Source organism: Hetaerina americana, unplaced genomic scaffold (assembly GCF_022747635.1).
Source record: "Hetaerina americana unplaced genomic scaffold, ioHetAmer1.1.p SCAF_8, whole genome shotgun sequence".
NCBI lineage: Eukaryota > Metazoa > Arthropoda > Insecta > Odonata > Calopterygidae > Hetaerina > Hetaerina americana.
The window spans coordinates 37,190,805-37,210,060 of NW_027287427.1; the positions used below are offsets into that span (position 1 = coordinate 37,190,805).

At 41.8% G+C, this 19,256-nt stretch overlaps 1 protein-coding gene across 2 annotated transcripts in view; it reads right to left on the reverse strand.

Moving 5' to 3' along the window:
• Positions 1 to 19,256, reverse strand: part of Ptp10D (Protein tyrosine phosphatase 10D) — a 325,242-nt gene that overhangs the window by 252,575 nt on the left and 53,411 nt on the right. The gene's annotated exons all lie outside the window — the stretch shown is intronic.

Below are 19,256 nucleotides of genomic sequence, written 5' to 3' on the forward strand. Positions count from 1 at the left end.
AACAAATGATGAAGTTCTAGGCATGGAAGGGAAATAAAGAAGTTGTTGGGAGAAATTTGAAGATGACAGAAAAAGTGGATGCAGGACACACTGAGAGAGGCATTGGGATGATGAAGACGGAAACTGAGGGGAGAATGCTGGAAAAGCGCGGTAGGGGGAGGAAAATAACAGGAATTTTGGATAGGAATAGGAGAGGTGGGCAGGTAGGAAGTATGTTAAGATAGAGGATGAATTAGTTTAACAGGTAATATGGAGTTTCAAGATAATTTGAGTCTTGATTATTTACAACAAATAAAATTCTACAAAAGATAACACACTCACAGACAAAAAATCGAAATTTACGAGAGGTTAAGAAGAAGGTTATTGAAAACTGGATAACCTTGCGGCCCTGAATACTTTTCTATGCTGTTACCTTACGAGAATTTATATACTCGTACGTATTGAGGAATCAAGGTTGAATTAAATGGAATGATTTTCACATTGAATATATTTGAAAAATATGAGGAAACAAGAAACTTGGTGTGCGATATATTCTGTCGGGACTTTGTTATGTATACTTTTTTTTAGCTTCCCCGTGAGTTGGGTGAATTAACACCTCGTTGGCACAGTTATAAAAAAATACCCCGTATTCCACAAGAGTACCATTTTTTAAAGCTCGGTGTCATGTAGGATTTCATTATCGTCTGAATGAATTACTCACACGCTCAACGGAATTCTCAAAATAATTTACATGCTGTAATTTGGAGAACATCATTCGATATTTAGCCATGTGCCAGCTGTACTTCATGGGTTGACATAGCTGGCTTTAACAGAAAGAGAAAGCTAGAAGTCAAATGTGAATCGAATCAAGTAAGCTGACCTTAGAAATATTGTCGGCAGCAGGCAAGAAGATTAATTTTCAATGAGTAATTAACACCAATTACATACGTATTAACAGTTATTTGTTGATAGTTGCCAAGGTGGATTTCATTTCGCGATAGCGATGAACAGATAACTGCAGTAAAGAAGGCGCAAATTCAACTATCATTCGTTAGTTCCGCTCGTTACGAACTTTTTCGAAGGAAAACACATTCCCTTAAGGCTAATGTCTCCGAATGTGCTTGATATAATCCTGATTATTAAACTTCATCAAGGATTTCTCGAAGGATCTGTTCAGTAACCTTGGACATTTCGTCGATTTTAAAAGAAATTGTACAAACATACAACTTTATCAATTGTGAAGAATCTTTAAAGAGTAAAAAAAACGACATGACACTATTCAGAAAATGTATATTTGGGAGAAAAAAACTCCAGTTCGTGGGTTTTTTGGGATAAGGCCAAATAAGGCGACGCTTTTTTGGCGAAGTGACAACTTTCGCCATAGTTCGAGAGAAAATATCTGGGGTTGGAATTCGAAAAGTGTTACACAAAAAAAAATATTTTGATTAAAAGGAAAACGGTTGAATTGAATTTATTTAGCTTTCGTTCATTGATATATTTATCCAGATACGAGCTTTCGAAGTCCTTGCGGTCTTCGTTAGCTTTTCTTAGCAGAGAGCGGCAAGATTAAAGACCTAAAGAGGAATAATGAAGGTCGCACACACCTTATAAAGCCTTCTACAAGGGCGCTGTAGAACGCATTCTTTGACACGGATGTGACCACTTTTCTGTTCCGTCCTGAATGCCCTTGTTCAACTCCCTATTATAAATTTATCTCATATCTTACTCTGCGCTCAGATCATTCATGTATTTAACTCTTCTTTAGACATAATATTACGCCAAGGACTTCGATGTGGAATGTTCAATAATTCAATCGACACACTTTCTTAATTTTCAATTATTTTTTCATTTACAAACAGAGGTACATTTGAAAACTGTGCGACTTATTAACTACGAAACAGCGATGTCACGTATCAAACTGAATAAAATATGCTACTGGCAGGAGGTACTCGCGTTACCTGGACACACAGGATATTTACAATTTAACTTAAAACCAATTAATATAAGAACGGCCAGTAAATTTATTACGCAATTATTTCCCTAAGTATTGATATAATTTTTTCGGAAAAATGGTCCCAGGTTCCATCGACAAGTTAACCTAACTAGGTAGAATATATAGTAGTATAAAATATTGTAGTATGGTGTATAGTAGCTATATAGAATATATATAATGAAAGTTAAAAAGTATAACAGACAAAACTAACAATTCAAACAAGATTTTCAGTGAAAGGGATAAAAATAGGAAAGGTAAGAATTGACCACAACAAAAGACTGGCTTCATGATTCGTTTGCAACCACAAAACACCTCAATATACACGTTTAAGACCAGCTAGATATGAGGAAGAGCTCATTAAGTCTCCTAAGCGCTCAAGCCACCTGAAATAAGGTGTGCACACATACAAGGTCCACTATAAAAGTAATGCGCATTCTCTGGGAAAAATAGGTTTATTGATTTCACTTGTACAAAATCTTATAATTCTTCAAAATACTCTCCCCTTGCATCTATGCAATTGCGGAGACATGTCTGCCACGCCTGGAAGGTACCCTGAAACTCCTCTTAGGGAATGTCTCTTAGGAGCGTTGTAACATGCTTTTTTTTGTTTTCCACGATCTCCCAATACTTTCCTTTCAGCTCTCTCTTCAATCGGGGAAACAAAAAAAAGTAGCACGGAGCCAAGTCGGGACTGAAAAGGGGCTGGGAAACCACCGGGGTGCTTCGGGCCAAGAAGTTGGAACGATGAAGGCTGTGTGGCTGGGGGCATGTGGCTTGTGGCTGGACCCTCCAACGCGCCGTGTTACTAAGTCGAATATCACACATCACGCAGAGACACGTCTTTCCGCTTAGATCGCTCGGAGCAAACTGCCGACCAGCTGCGTTGGAAGAGCAGACCCCCCACCACATATCCCGACCGGTTTTACCGGGCTGCCATGGATAGTGGCGTCACAATAAAATCATGCACATTACTTTCATAATTAACCATGCATACGGCAAGATTCCTCCGTGTGGGGTCTATGGTTATGAACGCTTAACATAAATCTACATCTGCATAATACCCCCCAAGCCGCCGCAAGGGCGTGTGGCGGGGGTGTTAGGTCACCATTCGTAAAAAGGAGCAATACCACATGCAAAAAAAAAAACATGGAAAATTACACCCACAGCAGCTAACACACGCTTATGCAAAATTCCCTTCATCCAACACTCATGCAAACACATATACCTTAAACCAACATACAACTGCACCCCAGGATGCAAATCTTGATATCATGGCAAGCTAATCGAACTTTGACGATCGAAGAGGCTCATATTTATTTTACCTCTGGAGAGAGAACTGATTAAATTGCTACTACACTCAGTAACAGTTTAAGCGGAAATAACTTCAGTGAGTTCACATAGATATGAACTTCTTTGTTCATCAAAGGGTATGAAGACATTCCAGAACACCATGTGATTGAATTCATCTCCGAATTCCCTAAAATGCCTAGTACTTATTCGCTTGTTTAATTTTCCGTCTATTTTTATTTTTTCCATCCTCCTCGATACCTGCATTTCAAAAGTGTGGGAAGATCTGACACCCATAATAGCACACGGCTAGGATTTATACAGTTGGAAGTCTTCAAATTCATTATCCGAACCCTAAGCGCCATCCGGTAAGCATCCGACAGCTCCGACTGGATCACTGTGGGAGCCGAGGGCAGCGTTGGCCGCGGCATGCTTTCAAGGATACGCCGCCGGTATAGCACTCAACACTTGGCAATTCGCACAATGGCATACATATTCATGCGAATCGACATTTCTCACGCATTGACGAGTCGGCAGTCACTTCATATAGACCACCGCTCCAAGGGAGTGGCGGCCAGAGATATAAAAAAAATAAATGTGTCGCTCCAAGGTCGGCCAGAACGCGCGATCCGGAGCGGGATTCGAATTGTCGCCGCATTCACTTTTAACCGCCGAACAATGAAGCGCCATTTTATTTTCTGTCGTCCCATTCGACGGAGCCATGAAGAAAGATTCAGAAACACCGTTCACGGTCCCTGCAATCAATTAGCATTAGGTTCCTTGGTTCGTCAAAATGCTGTCTTTTTCCCGAATGTATCACAATCATTTCAACACCGAACCGATTGCCCTTGTGACGCTTGCTGATCAAGAGACAGACCTCTCCAATAACCTCCGACTGCATGTATAATTACATCATAATTAAAGGCACGCGCTACCTACGGATTACATGAAAATGGAACTGTCCACAATTCACGGCTAAGACAAATGTATAACCTCATCTTTTAGCATGTTACTTTAAATATTTCAAAATAATTTAACGCGTAGGTACCAACGCTTCGGAAAATTAAAAGTAATTTTGAAATTTATGGACATCTTAGACAGCATTATTATAAGCTATCCTAATACATTCCCTCGTTTTCTTTTCTTCACCTCGGATATCAAAATTTAACTAACCTATGTTTTTTCCATGAATTTATGAAGTGTGTTACTATCACTTTAAATCAAAACCAAATTAACCAATATTTAAATTTTAAACAATCAAATTTTCTCTTGATCACTACAAAATTTGAATGCACACAATAAAATGTATCATATTTCAGGTGGTATTATGCTCTACCTGTAAATATACTACATGAAATGCAGAAAATACGTTAAGTACGCCAAGAAAAATAGAATGCCTATATATTTTTTATTTGCTTAGAAAGATTAGTTTTTAATATTTTCCACAGTTTTCTCGAAGTTCAATTGACACAAATGCTTAAAAATATTTCTCAGTAGTAATTCAATTCCCATGATAGTAAATTGTCCATCTGCCTACCTAATAAGCCCATCCCACGAAAACAGAAATAAATGACTAAGAAAATTCTATGAATATGACTAATTTAGACATTTTTATCAATACTATTTTGATAATTAAAAAAATCCTTAATGGTAGGCTTATCAAACAACATTTCATTTTTTCAAACAATTTATTCATTGCGGATTTTACAAATAACCACAACACACGGTAAGACGACATTGAAGATGACAAGATGGTGCATTAGAGATAATAATTCATTGAAAAAGCGAACGATTGTATCTTATGCTGTTGAATAAAGGACGCTGATTGGCTCTAATAGTTTGGGAGAGGTAAACAAAGTAGGTCGTTTCCCAATCGCAGGCATACAAACGCTCCGCTGAAATACACTCATCCATTGTTATGTGGAAAATGGGTTGAGAATTCGAATTCGGAAAAAATGGAGAAAAAAAAAATTTTTGCAGCTGTGTGAAAGTGGGTTTTTAAAGTGTCTCAACAATCTTTGTACCCGAATTGTGAACCCCGTTACATTTAAAGTAACACCTTAATTCTTATCGAACATGGAAAATAACGCCCATTTTTATTTTAACCACAAAAATTTGTTTGAAAACATCATATTAATTGAAGCAGCCAGCCATATAAGGCATTAACTTTATGCGGGGGACGTATGCTTTGATAGAAGTTGCACTGAGGAACAGAGTCTGGAATCCATGGCCGATAGGCTTCGAACATAATAAAGCGAACACCTATTCATGGCGAGAAACATCTTAACGAATTGACACCGGTGCTCATGAGTCGACAGAGGAAGATAACAAGTGGCTGACATACACCAACGAGTGCCTCAAAAGGCGGCGCGGGGGGGGGGAGTTAATTCAGCCTAGTCCCACAAGGACACAGGGAGAGGACAAAAGGGCGAAACAGGAGGAACAAGCGGAAAGATTGATTACTTTAAACAATACGCTTCAAGACAGCACAGGAATCTTTAAAAATCCTTCCCAACCGCCAAAGGAAATAAATGATAAAGTCATGGTTTATGAAGACGAAAGCAACAGCCACTGATTAGTTCCTTCCGTCTTCGTCGGTACTTAAAAAAAAAACATACTCGCTCGTCCTTCGACCGAAAGTTTAAAATAGAAGCATCACGATAGGAAAGACACTGACTCACCCAAATCAAATGTTTAAAGGAATCATTTTGACGAGAAAAATGAATCGTTTTCACACCAACACGAAAACGCAATGAAACCCAGGTTCCTTTTAATCATAGTTCAGAGCCTCCCAGACTGACTGACGCCCTGAACCCACTCGAATCACACAATCCACTAAATACATACGCGTGTGGAATTTTAAATTTTAACGACCGCACTAGTGTTATTCACAGCTTGGTCCACTCCATCCGGGCCTAGTCATTAAATCCACGGGATCGAGCCGTAACCGGACCTCTCGGGAGAGACCCCGACACGACGATCAACGTTTTTGGTGGCACCGGGGGTGATGATTATGCCCGCGTCGGCCATGAAACGTCACCTCCGATCGCCATAAATATTCCTAAAAAAAAAATGAAACACCCGAAACCTTTCTCTCCTACGGCTAAGAAAAACGTGAAGGGCCACGTGGGCGATCACTTTGGGCATGAATATGAACCGTCCACACCCGCCCATTCCCAACTTTCATCCATGAAAACGCAAAAAATTTTCAGCGGACGCAAAAACTTTCTCTTTTCCCGGAACCTGCGTGAGATGAAAGTCCAAACGTAAGCTCGAGAGTTCCGAGATGACGAGGGGAATGGGCATGGAGCATCATCATCGGGGAGGAGGGACCGTGGAGCAGAGAGGAAAGGTAGGCCCCCGGGCAGGAAAGCGATTGAATGACGAAGAGAGGCATAGAAACCGCATTTTCTATGCACTAGACTACATTGCCGTCTAATTGAAATAAAAATGTTGACAACAGCAGTGGAAAACGGGTCGCATAATGAGGAATAGAATAATTGTTTATAAGAACCTTAGGAAACCATTAGAAATATGAGCAAAAATTGAATTATTTTATCCATATATTATAATGTATACAAAATATTTTCCCAAACGTATTATCCGAGGTGCTATCGGATACATAAACATTCCACCGATCCTTAAAATCCACACCATTCACTTTTTTTGGCCCTCGACGAATCTCTCAAACCAGCCTTCTCTCTTAATCTAGCCTATGCTTGGCACTCCTTCGATAGTCTTCCCTTCCGTCCATTCTATCGCCATAATTCTTCTAAAGACTCTCACACGCTTCCAAATGCATCCACTATCCATGCTTAATTTATACGCCCCCGAATATATATTCTGATTCTAAAAATTAGCACCAAAATAGGTCAAATGTTTTCGTTCCAATCGGACAGCCAAAAAGATCGATGACTCCTCATACACTCCGAAATTGAGTAGACGTAGTTTTTAGGGGAGGCGACCGACAGCTAAGGTCATTTGCGCCATAGGGGATGGACAGGAAAGGATGAAGGGTGGAGAGAAACCCGGCGTCGGCAATAGCCTACTCTTTACGAAAGGCGCCAAGGGGTCCGCAGCTTAATGTCCCATCCGACGGACGACGTACTCACTCGAAGTGCCCTCCACGAAGCACCTCAAGTAGGGATCGGGATACCAATGAAAAATATTCAACACCGCCGGGATTTGAACCCGCGCCCTCAGGGTGGGAAGCCAGTACGTTAGTCCGGAATTGAGATCAATCAATAGGAAAACACACTTTTGTCGGGAATCATATATACTGATTCAATGACACGCACAATCTGGACGGATATGCTTGTCTTTATCCTTCCAAATGGAGAAGAAATCAAACTCGGAAGACGCAAGAGAAGGATAATCAGTGGAGAATTCCAGGAAAGGTCATTAATTATTCAACCAGGGAGGTCAAATTACATGCGGCAACACAAACCTGGAAGTGACTGACTACTTCATTAAATTAATTTCTGGAGAGTGTTTGTCAATACCCGTGAGTCATGGAAAACAAAGAGAAGACTGGAAGCAGAGGAAATGCTGTGCTCTAAGAGAATGAGAAAAATCAAATGCAATAATTAATAGATTAAATAATTAACTTAGATATTCTATGAGATACAAATAGGAGGAATGAATAAGTCGATTTAAAACCGACAAGAAGTAGGGGTAAGCATTTTCTGACACATCATGAGACAGGATGATGCCCTGATGACGACAATTGCAGAGGATGAATAGCATAGGTCCAAAAATATATCATAAGATGAGAGATACTTGCGTGTGAAGTACACACCCCCTGATAAAAATCCTTTTTGTGGGCACCAGGAAATTCTGATACCCGAAAAACCTGACATTAAGTGTAAAACTGAATGCTGAGGTAATATTTCTCGCGTGGAATCGTCCATTGCCACGCACCCTTGCGGTGGCTAGCAGGGTGTCATGTGGCTGAGTGTGTCCTGAGAGGTAAGCCGCTATCGGATTCGGATTCTACGGACAGCATCCCAGCGCTCTAACAACTGAACTATCATTTTCCTGGATTATACAAATGTAACAGATAACTAAAGACCTCAAAGAGAGGAAATGCCAGGACATGACGATGAAAATATATTTATCCTTCAGAAGAAGAATATTCAGTAAATCCGGAAGAATAAATGGCCGCGTATAATAGCGTTGCTTCTACGTAAAATTGAGTTCAACAAAGCCTCGGCCAGGACTCGAGGCATGTAAAACGATAGAAGATTTTACTAATAAAAAAAGCATGATGTAGCCAGGCATGTATGCGTGCGTTCTTATGCTTATGTAAGCTCAAATATATATTCATTGTGTAAATACAATGGGTATAGTGTAAAGTAAAACAGGTTAGGAAACATAATGTTCTACCCAGAAAGTGACAGGTCCCCGATTCGGATCCCGAATGAATCATTTTTACCGCGTAAATTTACACCTACTTTGTGTCCGTCCATACTCTGTCTCCCAATCTGCGTTTCCTCGTCCTATACCATTATGCTTTTAAACCTCATAGTGCGTTTCTGCATGATTTTTTATACATTTTTCACGCGTAAGATAAACTTTTACCTATGAAAAATTGGTGCTCTAACACCATCCGCCACACTCCCTTACAGCGGCTGGCGGAGTATTGTGCACACGTAGTTGTAGAAGAACTGACTGGAGAGCTCCGTCAAACGACCATAAGACGTATGGGACGGGGGAGAGAAGAGAGATTCTTCCGCAACATTCTTCACTCAGTGTCCGACACGATGCGTGTCCGCACTAGGTCTGTTCAAAAGGTTCCAAAACTGTTTGAATAGCGCACCTCCAGTCGGTTATTTTTTAATCCACTTGGAGGCGTTGTTTTCTCGGAAACTTCCCGAATAACAGTGTTTAAACACTTTGTTGATATCTTGTTTTGCTGATTAGTTACGGCCGTTCATGTGAAGGGGTGTTCGTGAAGTGTAGCGAAAAATCGGATCCGCGGAAATCAGCTCTTTGAAGGAGCAGCGTTGTTCTGTTAAATACTGCGTGAAACTCTACAAATCCTTCACGGGAACTTTTGAGTTGATTACCAAGGCTTAAAGTGAGGATGCTATGAAACTTACCCCGTGTTATGGAGTGGTTTATTTGTTTCAAAAAGGGACGGCAATCAGTGAAAGACGACGACCATTCCGGAAGACCATCACCGTCGACTGATAACCCCCCCCATATCGAGAAAGTGGACGATCTCGTTCGCGCAAATTGAGGAGGTCGCCGCCAAATTCGGGCCTCGCCCGATGACAGCAGGCCAGAAACAACATCGAGTTCAAGCCTGCCAGGAACGTACATATAGTAATCGCCGCACCAGATTGGAGCGCTTGAGTTCACCGAATGGAAGGAGGGAACCCCGGATGAGGTGAATTAATTCTCACGGCACAGTTCGGGCGGGAGCTCGCGGTTCGGAAGATGATGTGAAAGTGGGGCGGACGAGGTAGGGAGTGAGGGCCAGTGGGAACCGCGACGGGGAGCGCAGTGCGATAACGCGCGAAGCGAGGCACACGAGCGCATTAGAGTGGGTCGGGAAAAAAGAGAGCAATTGCCAGGGGATATTCGGTTCGTAATTTCGTTCCATTCGATCGACGAATTTCATCTACGAAGTTTCGACGTCTTGAAAAGTAAAAAAACTCACTTTTCGCCCCAGGTTGGAAAAAATTACAGTGTATAATAATGGTGCTTTTACATGGAGGGAGCTGATGACATGGATTTCGAGCAAAGATGTTAGGAAAATATTACTGAAAACTTTGATAAGGAGCGCAGTTTTGTACGACGTGGAAACTGAATCGTTGAGGCAAGATGATAGGCGTAGATTGGAGGTTTTTAAGATGAAGGTGTGGAGAAGGATGGAAACGCGTTCGGAAGTGTATGTGCAACTGCTTGGAAAGAAAACAAAAGAACCACTATAAGTTATGGGGGAGGAGAGAGGGTTCTTGGAAGATATCAGGAGAAGGCAGGAAAGATGGATGCAAAATATTTTGATTGCCGATGGGATGTTGAAGATTGTAATAGAGAGAGCGCTACGTAAGCGAGGTAGGGGGAGGAAAGAACAGATTTGTTGGACAGGCATGTGGAATTGGAGGAGTTATTGCAGTGTACGGTGTCAGGTTGGTTACCTTACATATTACCCTGCAAGCTACCGCCAGGATGTGTGACATGGGGTGAAAACACATCCGACTAATTTGGGCCAGAAATACTTTTCCCCCCTAGCACGGTCGGACAATGCTATTCTGATCCCTTATCGCTCGTGGGAAAAATTACATCTTAAATCTACCTATTATACACTTAATCTCTCTAATTTTATAGGCATGATCTCTCCTACCATAGTACAATGGAGCTAATAATACATTTTCAACAACATCACTGACGAGACATCCTTCCAATTCATAGAAGAAATGTAATCTGTAATTAAACCTTCGCTCCGCGAGTGGATCCCATCCTAGCCCCTCTAATTATGTTGATACGCTACTCAGTATGTCGTGACAACATTTTACAAATCGACTTCCTCATACGCTGCATGCGATCTTTCTCGGCAATCAGTCTAACTTCATGAGGATCCCATATGCTAGCAGTAATAGCAGACTAGTATGGCCTAATCAGTGAAAGATAACATCGCTATTTAATCTTTTCGTCACATTACTCCAATACTCTTCTGATAAATCTTAATTTTTTGCTAGCTTGTCCACATATTCGTCGGTTACGTTTCACCCAGGGGAGTTCGTGAGTGAGGAGGGTAACGCTTAATCGAGTCTACACTCTCTATTTCGGTATTCGTGATGCAATAGGCTTTCAAGATGCAGTCTTGCTAGGCGGTGCGTATAAATGTAGCTGTGTTCAGTCAGTGTCCATCCAAAATATATCTTAAACGCTGAGCACCTACCAAATTATAATTACTCTATAAACTTGGTCATAGAGGTGGTAAATAAATGAATACTCAGGGTTCTGAGATGTGGATATGGAGGATGAAAATTGATTGAATGTGGATTGAATGGAAAGAAAAGTTGAGGATGAAGTCCTTGGCATGGTGGGGGAGGAGATTGGGTTATTCCGTGAGATCTAAAAGAGGTAGGGAAATAATGGACACGTAGGACCGACGAAGGGAGACAGGCAGTAGTATGTGGGTTTGAAAAATGGTATGGGCAGGATTTAGCTTATTTATTCAGTCTTTTCTGACCAGGGGCTAAAAAATATAGCAGTGTTTGCAGAGTATTGGAGCTATCAAAAAACTTCATTGGTAGGTAAATTAATCCTTAGATATGTAATCCCATACCACATTTGACAAAACATTCTTTAGCCCTGCATACTTTCTACTTCACTTAATTCCATCATGATTGCCTATTTTTCTCCTTCTTCTACCCTGCTTTCTCAGGATTTTCCCCTCTTTATATCTTTCTCATGACTACGGATATTAAGAAAAGACTCGTAAAATCTTTTATATGGAGCCTACGGCGCAGAAACGTGGTCATTGAAGCAGGAGGATAGACTTAGACCGGAGCCTTTTGAAATATGGGTGTGGAGAAGAATGGAGAAGGTGAAATTGACCAAGAAGAAAACAAATGAGGAAGTACTTGGTATGGTGAGCGAAGAGAGGGGTTTGTTGGGAGAAATCCTATGGAGGCAGGAAAAATAGATGAAGGGTGTATTGACCGGCAGCGGGATGTTGAAGACTGTAATCAAGGGGAGAATGTTAGGCAAACGAGGAAAGGGAAGGAACAGGATAGGGATGTTGGACGGGATGAAGGGAGGAAGAAGGTACTCAGAGATGAAGAGGGACCCGCTGTAGAGTAGGTGCTGGATTTTGTGTTTTGTTTGTTAGGAGTCACAAAATATTTATTTAGGAGCGGTGTCCATCCAAAAACCTACATTAACCGGTAGATTACCTAATAATAATAATATCTTTCTCAGCATCTCATTGCTTCTCAGTATCCCCTGCATATACTTAAACACGGCCTTCTTCGAATTTCTCCGAACAGTCGTCTCTCCTCTTCCACCCTGATTCTCCCAACTTCCTTTGTTTTTCCTTAGGTCCAATTTATTCTCTCCATTCTTCTCCTAGCCCCACCTGAATAAAGGTAAAATCTACTTCTACAATGGGAAAAAGAATAGATCCAAATCACACCAATTCCTTTCCGGGGGCCCACACAGCGTTTGACACAAAAGGAATCCCGTAAGAAGAATCAAAGCCCTTGATTGCTGACAATTATGAACAGATGAAACGACCTTTACACCTAGTTCGTGAAGGGAGAGCATAACTGCCTGTGGCGTTACATCATTCCAGGGGCTACGTAGCTTTGGTTCGTTCGTACGTGAGTGATCGAGACAACGGAACGTTAAAAAAAAATCAAAAGATCTTAGAAAACATCGTACGTAAAAGGAGAGGTCGTATGAGAATTGAGCCCTCAGCCGCGAATTGGCGGAAGGGTAGAGTAGGGGGAGGAGGAAGAGCTCGCCTTGACCGGACGGACGCGAAGGCCACTAGGGCACACCCGGGCCAAGATTTCGCCTCCCGCGGCCCCTCGATCGGGACGAGGCGGGATTTAGTATGCACTCTGCGCCCGACTTTGGCGAGACGCGATGCAGACGGGCGCCTAATCGCAGGTCTAAATAGTCCGCGAGGGATGAGTGGGCGGGGGAGGGGGGGTGGGCGGACGGACGTGATCCGAATACCCTGGCTAGAAGCAGATACAGTCGACGGACACGAGGCGGCAAATCTCGATCAAGCTTTCGGGTGCCAAATAAAGAGTAGTGTAACATAGACTCCAATTCGAAGAAGGTTAACGCGCACGTTGCATTCATCTCGAGAGCGAAGGTAATCCGAAATTGCTCTGGGCATCAATTTGCATAAAATCAACATTTCTCATCAAAATATTTCTTATTAGTATTAGTATTTTTTATTTGATTTCGTTGGGTGACTCTGAGGATATCTGCACAAGTAATCCTGTCTCTCGCAGCATATATCCTATTACCTCGAACAGTGTATAAGCAGTCCCCGGTGTGAAGAGGATTGGGAAAAGGTGAAAACGCTGGCTACGCTGTCAGGTACTTTGGTTATAGGAAAATAAAATATTTTGTTCTTCCAAACATATTTTATTACACACTACCTGGGTTTCGACTTATACAGTCATTATTTTTATTTATATATCGACTTCATTGGGCGAGGTTGAGACCTATAGCCCCTTCTTCCACCTAACCCTTACATAACAGACATCGCATTGAAGACAATCACATACAACCAAGCCTCCTAAACGGAGGAAAATCCACCTAATTGGGAATCGAACCCGCGACCTCTAGGTTGGTAGGTGAGGACGTTACCCCGCCGCCACCGGGGCCGCAGGTAAGTCGAAAGGTAAGGTAGTGTATAATAAAATATATGTGGTAGAGCAAAGTATTTTCTTTTCCGATATGAATCGCTTCCACAAAGTGACGCCTCAAATCATTCTACTTTAGTTATATTAATTTTGCATCGCTCTCAAAAAGTTCCGAGTCCTCGAGAGCCACCGAATAACTATATTACGAACATTTTCGCCTTTTCCCAATTCTTGGTAGGACGCCGGTTACTGCATACATTATTAAAATTCTACCGTTTAAGGTATATTTTGGAGGGACACAAGATCGAACTACGATAAATTTCTTTGCGTCTCCTGTGGCAAAACACAATCGGAGGTGCGACACTATAATAAACCCCATTTCGATCTCTCATACTTCATTCGAAAACAGAGAGAAAGAGAATAGAAGACCCACACACAGTGGTAAAGACAATAGGCCAGCATGCTTAGACATAGAAACAGAATGTGTTGTAGACGAGGATAGCATAGGTCCAGGCATATTTGACGGCCAGGCAGTATCGGCATGAGGAAATTGAAAACGATTAACGCTATGGAGGTGGATAACATCTCCGTGGAACTACTTCAGTGTTTGGGTAAACGTTGGAGGAGGAGTTTATATGGGCTAATTCGTATGAGGAAGATATTTAGCAGGAAAAAAAATAATCCTTTAATAGCTTCCAGTTAATCGTGCACATAACGACACTTACAGGAAAAGGAAAGATGCGGAAACTGTGCAAGAAATCTTAGAGCCATCCACGAAAAAGAGAAAGGGGAAGAAGGAAAAAATCATGAAAGATTATTGGGCCCCCAAACGACCGAAAACATCGCGATCGTGAGGAGAAGAGGGGAGAAGTGGGGAGGAAGGCGGTGCAACGTGCGGGAACGGCCGCCTGGGTTTCGGGGAGAGAAGGGAGGGAGGGAGGTGGGGACGGAGGAAGGAGAGTTTTTTGTTTGCATCGACGGAAAACAGGCGGAGGCGTCGTCATTCTTGCGTCACTGACGTGCGCGGGGAAGGGGAGGACACAACAAAAGGGGCCATTTCACGCACGTCCAATGCCGTTGCGACACGGCACAAGCGAGGATATGTAGGCAAAAGGGACATTACGAACTCTTGAGCAGGCACATTAAAGGTTGGAGGGGAGGGGGGAAGGAGTCAACGAAAAATATTGAGCAACATTCTTTGTTTTTTTTCTCTTTCTTCCTTTCGTTCATTTGGCCCCTTAACGAACGCTGAGAATCTCTCCTTGTCGTCGCTTGTAACCCTAACTCCTTCCCCTGTGGAGAGAGGGGGGAGAAGAGAAGTTAAAGAGGAAGAAGATGGAGCAGGAAAGCCCTTCCGCAACAGGAGAGTTTCGACTCGAAGAAAAGCAAACCATACCACGTGAAAGAAAGCCAGTAATTAAATATTCCTACGCAACATATTACAGTAATCAATAACTTTACAACGGTGATTTTCCGACATTAGGAAAACTAAACATTCTTACGAAGGATGGAATTTAAAATTTCATAACTCGAAATTTGGCAACAATATCACGCTCGCTCATCATTTTCGCGTGATCTCATGGTTTGCCTAATTGGAAGGAATTGCGAACATGGGTGGTTGAATATATTCAACAGATTCAGGCGAGATGAAGTGGAAGTTCGTCATTATGAGAAAAAAAATTTCACTTTTCCACAGATTAATTTGTGTATACCTCATCCCTCAACCTGCCTCTATTCCTTCCCCATGTATCCTTCCCACTTAACCCTTCTTTATCCTTCCCTCCTTCCTACCGCCAGGATACTGTCAATAATAACCACAAGTGCTTATCTTCCCCCTCCCTCTTTTTACTCTCTATTTCTTTAGTTTCTCTGTTTATTTGGGTTTCCCATATTTCCCCTCTTTGTCCCCGCCTACCTTACTCATCACTCTTTTATTCCCCTTCCCCTCTTCCTCAAACAGGCATAAATATTATGTATCACAGTTTGAATCTTGTCTTGTACCTGAAGATGGTTCGATGAGCTGAAACGCGATATACGTTACATATAAATCTGTGGAAAAGTGCAAATTTGTTGTTTTCTCATAATGGGCGGTCGCCTTAATAGTTTAACCTTTCTAATTCCTCATCGCTCGATTTAGTTGAGGTAATCCATACAGCAGTTGATCAATGTTATTCTCTCTAACACCACCCTCTTTGAAATGGGGACTTCCTCAAATGAACAATATCGCCTTACACCTTATCGACCGTGTACCATACTTGCATATTCATAGAGCGGAAGCCGACCGTATCTATGAAGCACCGTCGCAATCTTTGCGTACTCCATAGTTTAACTTATATCTGTTTTTTGCCAGTGTACCGTAATAAAAAACACGTCATCTTACCCTATGCTTGGATTATTAAGTTAGAAATGGAAACCAAAGACTGCTGAAAACGTAGAACTGAAAATTAGTTGTTGCTCAAAAATATCAAGGAAGTAAAGAATAAACCAGTACAAAAAATCTACAATACTAACCGTGAGTATATAATTTTTTGGTGCTGCTCTTAAGTGAAAAACCAAAATGCGTGACCTCGAAGTTCGGGAATATTATAATAAATAGCTGTTTCACACACACACACAGTCTCACTTGCGATAAAAACGGTATAAAAAGCAATCTTACCAAACTGGACGCGAACTTCAAGCATTTTCCTGGTTCGCAAAATCCTCGAGGCGTCCGAAATAAAATCTCAAATGGACGGCCAGGTGACCCAGAAAATATTTGTTTTTTTTTCAGAAGAATGTGTCCGTGAATATTCGTTATATTCGCGATATATTCCCTTCAGTAGAAAAAACAAGGAAATCTACAGACTAAAAATAATATGAAGCAAGGAAAGGTTGGAGATATAATCACTCCACCGCTTCCTGATTTTTAATGACCCAAACGTTCTATTTTGAGCCAAGCGTGCGTGTCAAGTCCCTAGTTACTGTTGACTCAATCTTAGTGGTGGGTACATTTTTACGGGAATCCTTTGATCCATGATGTTAACATGAAGTGAAAAGCTAATCGGTATTAAGTCTTGGTCACAAAATTCTCACAGAAAGCAAGGAAAAATCACAGAAATACTATCCGGAGAGTTCGAGATATTTGCGGAGTGGAAAATCAAAAAGCTAATTTCCTTTGACGCACTTTCGTGAGCCTCAAAGTTACGTACCGACCACTGCGAATTTTCAAGTAAACGATAACTGCACTAATGGCCGCTTTTAAAAGTAGAGCAGTTAGTCCCCCGCACACAAAGAATTCATCTCCTTTTGGTCAAGTCAAAAAAAAATACATTATTTTAACTAGTATTTATCGTTTACTCGCTAAAACGTTACACGGCTAACGATTTGAGACTCCGAAGCTTTCTTGTCCTACCGTAACATATATTTGCAAATCAATCTGCTAATGGATACATTTATTGCATAAAAAAGTTCAAAGGGACGTGAACTTTTTGGGGTAGAAAAAAGTGCACAAGATGCTATAAGCAAGAAGATAAAAGTCACAATTTGGTACTCCAAGAGATTTCATATCGCGAGTGGAAAATTTATGACGGAAAAAAAGATCTGTATATTCGACCTTGCTGAAAAAACTGATACGACATATCATAAATTTTGTGGGAAAGCAAAAAAAATAAACAGTGTGTAAATCAGGTTTATGAAGTGTAAATACGTGCCTTGATCGGGAAAAATAATACTCTTTTGGCCAGTTTTATTACGCCTAGTCATATCCAAAATTAAGTTTACATGGACGTTAAAGTTAACTTGAAGGTTACCGAGAGATCCAATTTTGTAGACAATTGAGACTGCCCAGCAGTGAACACCTTGTTCTCCAAGTTAACGAGGACTTTTAACAATTACTTTGAACTTACAAGTAATTATAAAACAGTTGTTTGCCTTTAACCAGGGGATAAGTTAACCTTCAGTTTAACAAGACATTAAAAAGCCGGCATTACTGGAGTAGTCACCTTTGGTATAACACTTATGCAATATTAGTCACTCAATCCGAAGCATAATTGACCATTCTTCCCTATCAATCGTTTATTCTCTTTCTCCATCTTGCAGCTCTTCTTTCTATGTGTTTTAGTATGTCTTATTTATTTCCCCCTTTGTATCTCTCCCGGAGCATTTCCTTTCATTTACACCTCTGTTATCTTCCTAACGATTCCATGGTGTCTCCAGAAGTATCCAACTGGTATCCAATAAAGCAAAGAAAGCTTAATGAATTCAAAACATTCCATCCCGTGAGAACAGTGGCTCACACTTTCGCCGTCGATCCTCACCCGCCGGGGGCCAAGGGTATCAGCCAAACGTGAATGGAGAGAATGAACGCTCATTGATTCCCAGGGTCTCAAGTTCATCAACGCCGACCCCCGTTGCAATTTCACCGGCGCCGCCTGGGGAAATCGAACGTAAAAAAATAGCACAAACCCGCATGCAAGCATCTCTCTCGATATCTGCTCTACTCACTTTCACGAGAGAGAGAGGAGGGATAGGACGGTAGTCTGGAAGGGGAGGGGGGGATTTGGTTGGAAGAGGTATTCCTCGCAATTTCAAAGTCGTGAGGACGAAATTATTTAGTGGGCGATTTCCAATTTCATCCGAGCCCCGTAGTTGAGATTTCCGAGGTGGGAGGCGGCCATTCATCCCTGCCAAGTTTGGGGCGTGGTGAATCGGTAGCCTAGCCCCAGGCGTTAAATTCCAACTCTCGACTCTCTGAGGGCGGCGGAACGAATTCTCTCTCGCACTCATTTGCTTCTTTCGCACTCAACCGTCAATTAGTGCGAATGTCAGATCCCGATCGACGTCAATCGTACTTGCCGCACGGGACAGGATACATTTCGGTGACGAGTAAAAAAATGAGCAGATGAAAGGTCCAAAATGAGTCCACGTAAAATGCAGGACAGCATAGCTGCTTCGCTTTGCGAGGTGAGATGTAGGTCGTGTGTCTCAAGGAGCCAAATATTTGTAATGACCCTACCGAGAAATCTCCAAGAGTCATTCAATAATACCGTTTGGAGGAAGATGTCGCTTTGATACACAACCTAACGCGTAATATCAATAATAATGTCATTTCCACTAACCTTATGTGTTTTGCTATAATAACCCATTCTTTCCGAATGACCTCATTCGTGTTCCGTTCATCTGTTTTTAAGTCTCCCTTTCAATCCCTCGTCCCTCTCCGCGGGGGCAAATTCCTGCTACCTGCAACGTTGGGTCGCATTCCCTGCCTTTTACAGACTCTTTGGGGGTAGAGTGTTTCGTGGTGCATTTTCATGTGGTAGTGATGTTTCAATTTCTTGCTTGTTGTGTCCTGGCTTCCGTGTTGTAGGATGGCTTTCGTGCTGCATCACGGGGTGCAGTTTTTTAGTTGTTTTGCGGTATAGTATGTGTTTGCATGAGTATTGGATGAAGGGATTTTTGCATGAGTGTGTGCGCTGCTGTGGGTGTAATTTTCCGTGTTGTTTTTTTACATGTGGTATTTTTCCTTTTTACGGTTGGTGACCTAACACCCCCCGCCACACGCCCTTGCGGCGGCTTGCGGGTTATTTGGAGATGTAGATGACTGAGTGAATTTGTGTAGCGAAATATTAACGGAGCAAATACTGGTATCGATTACCTAAGCAGTGAATACAGCTGCCTATAAT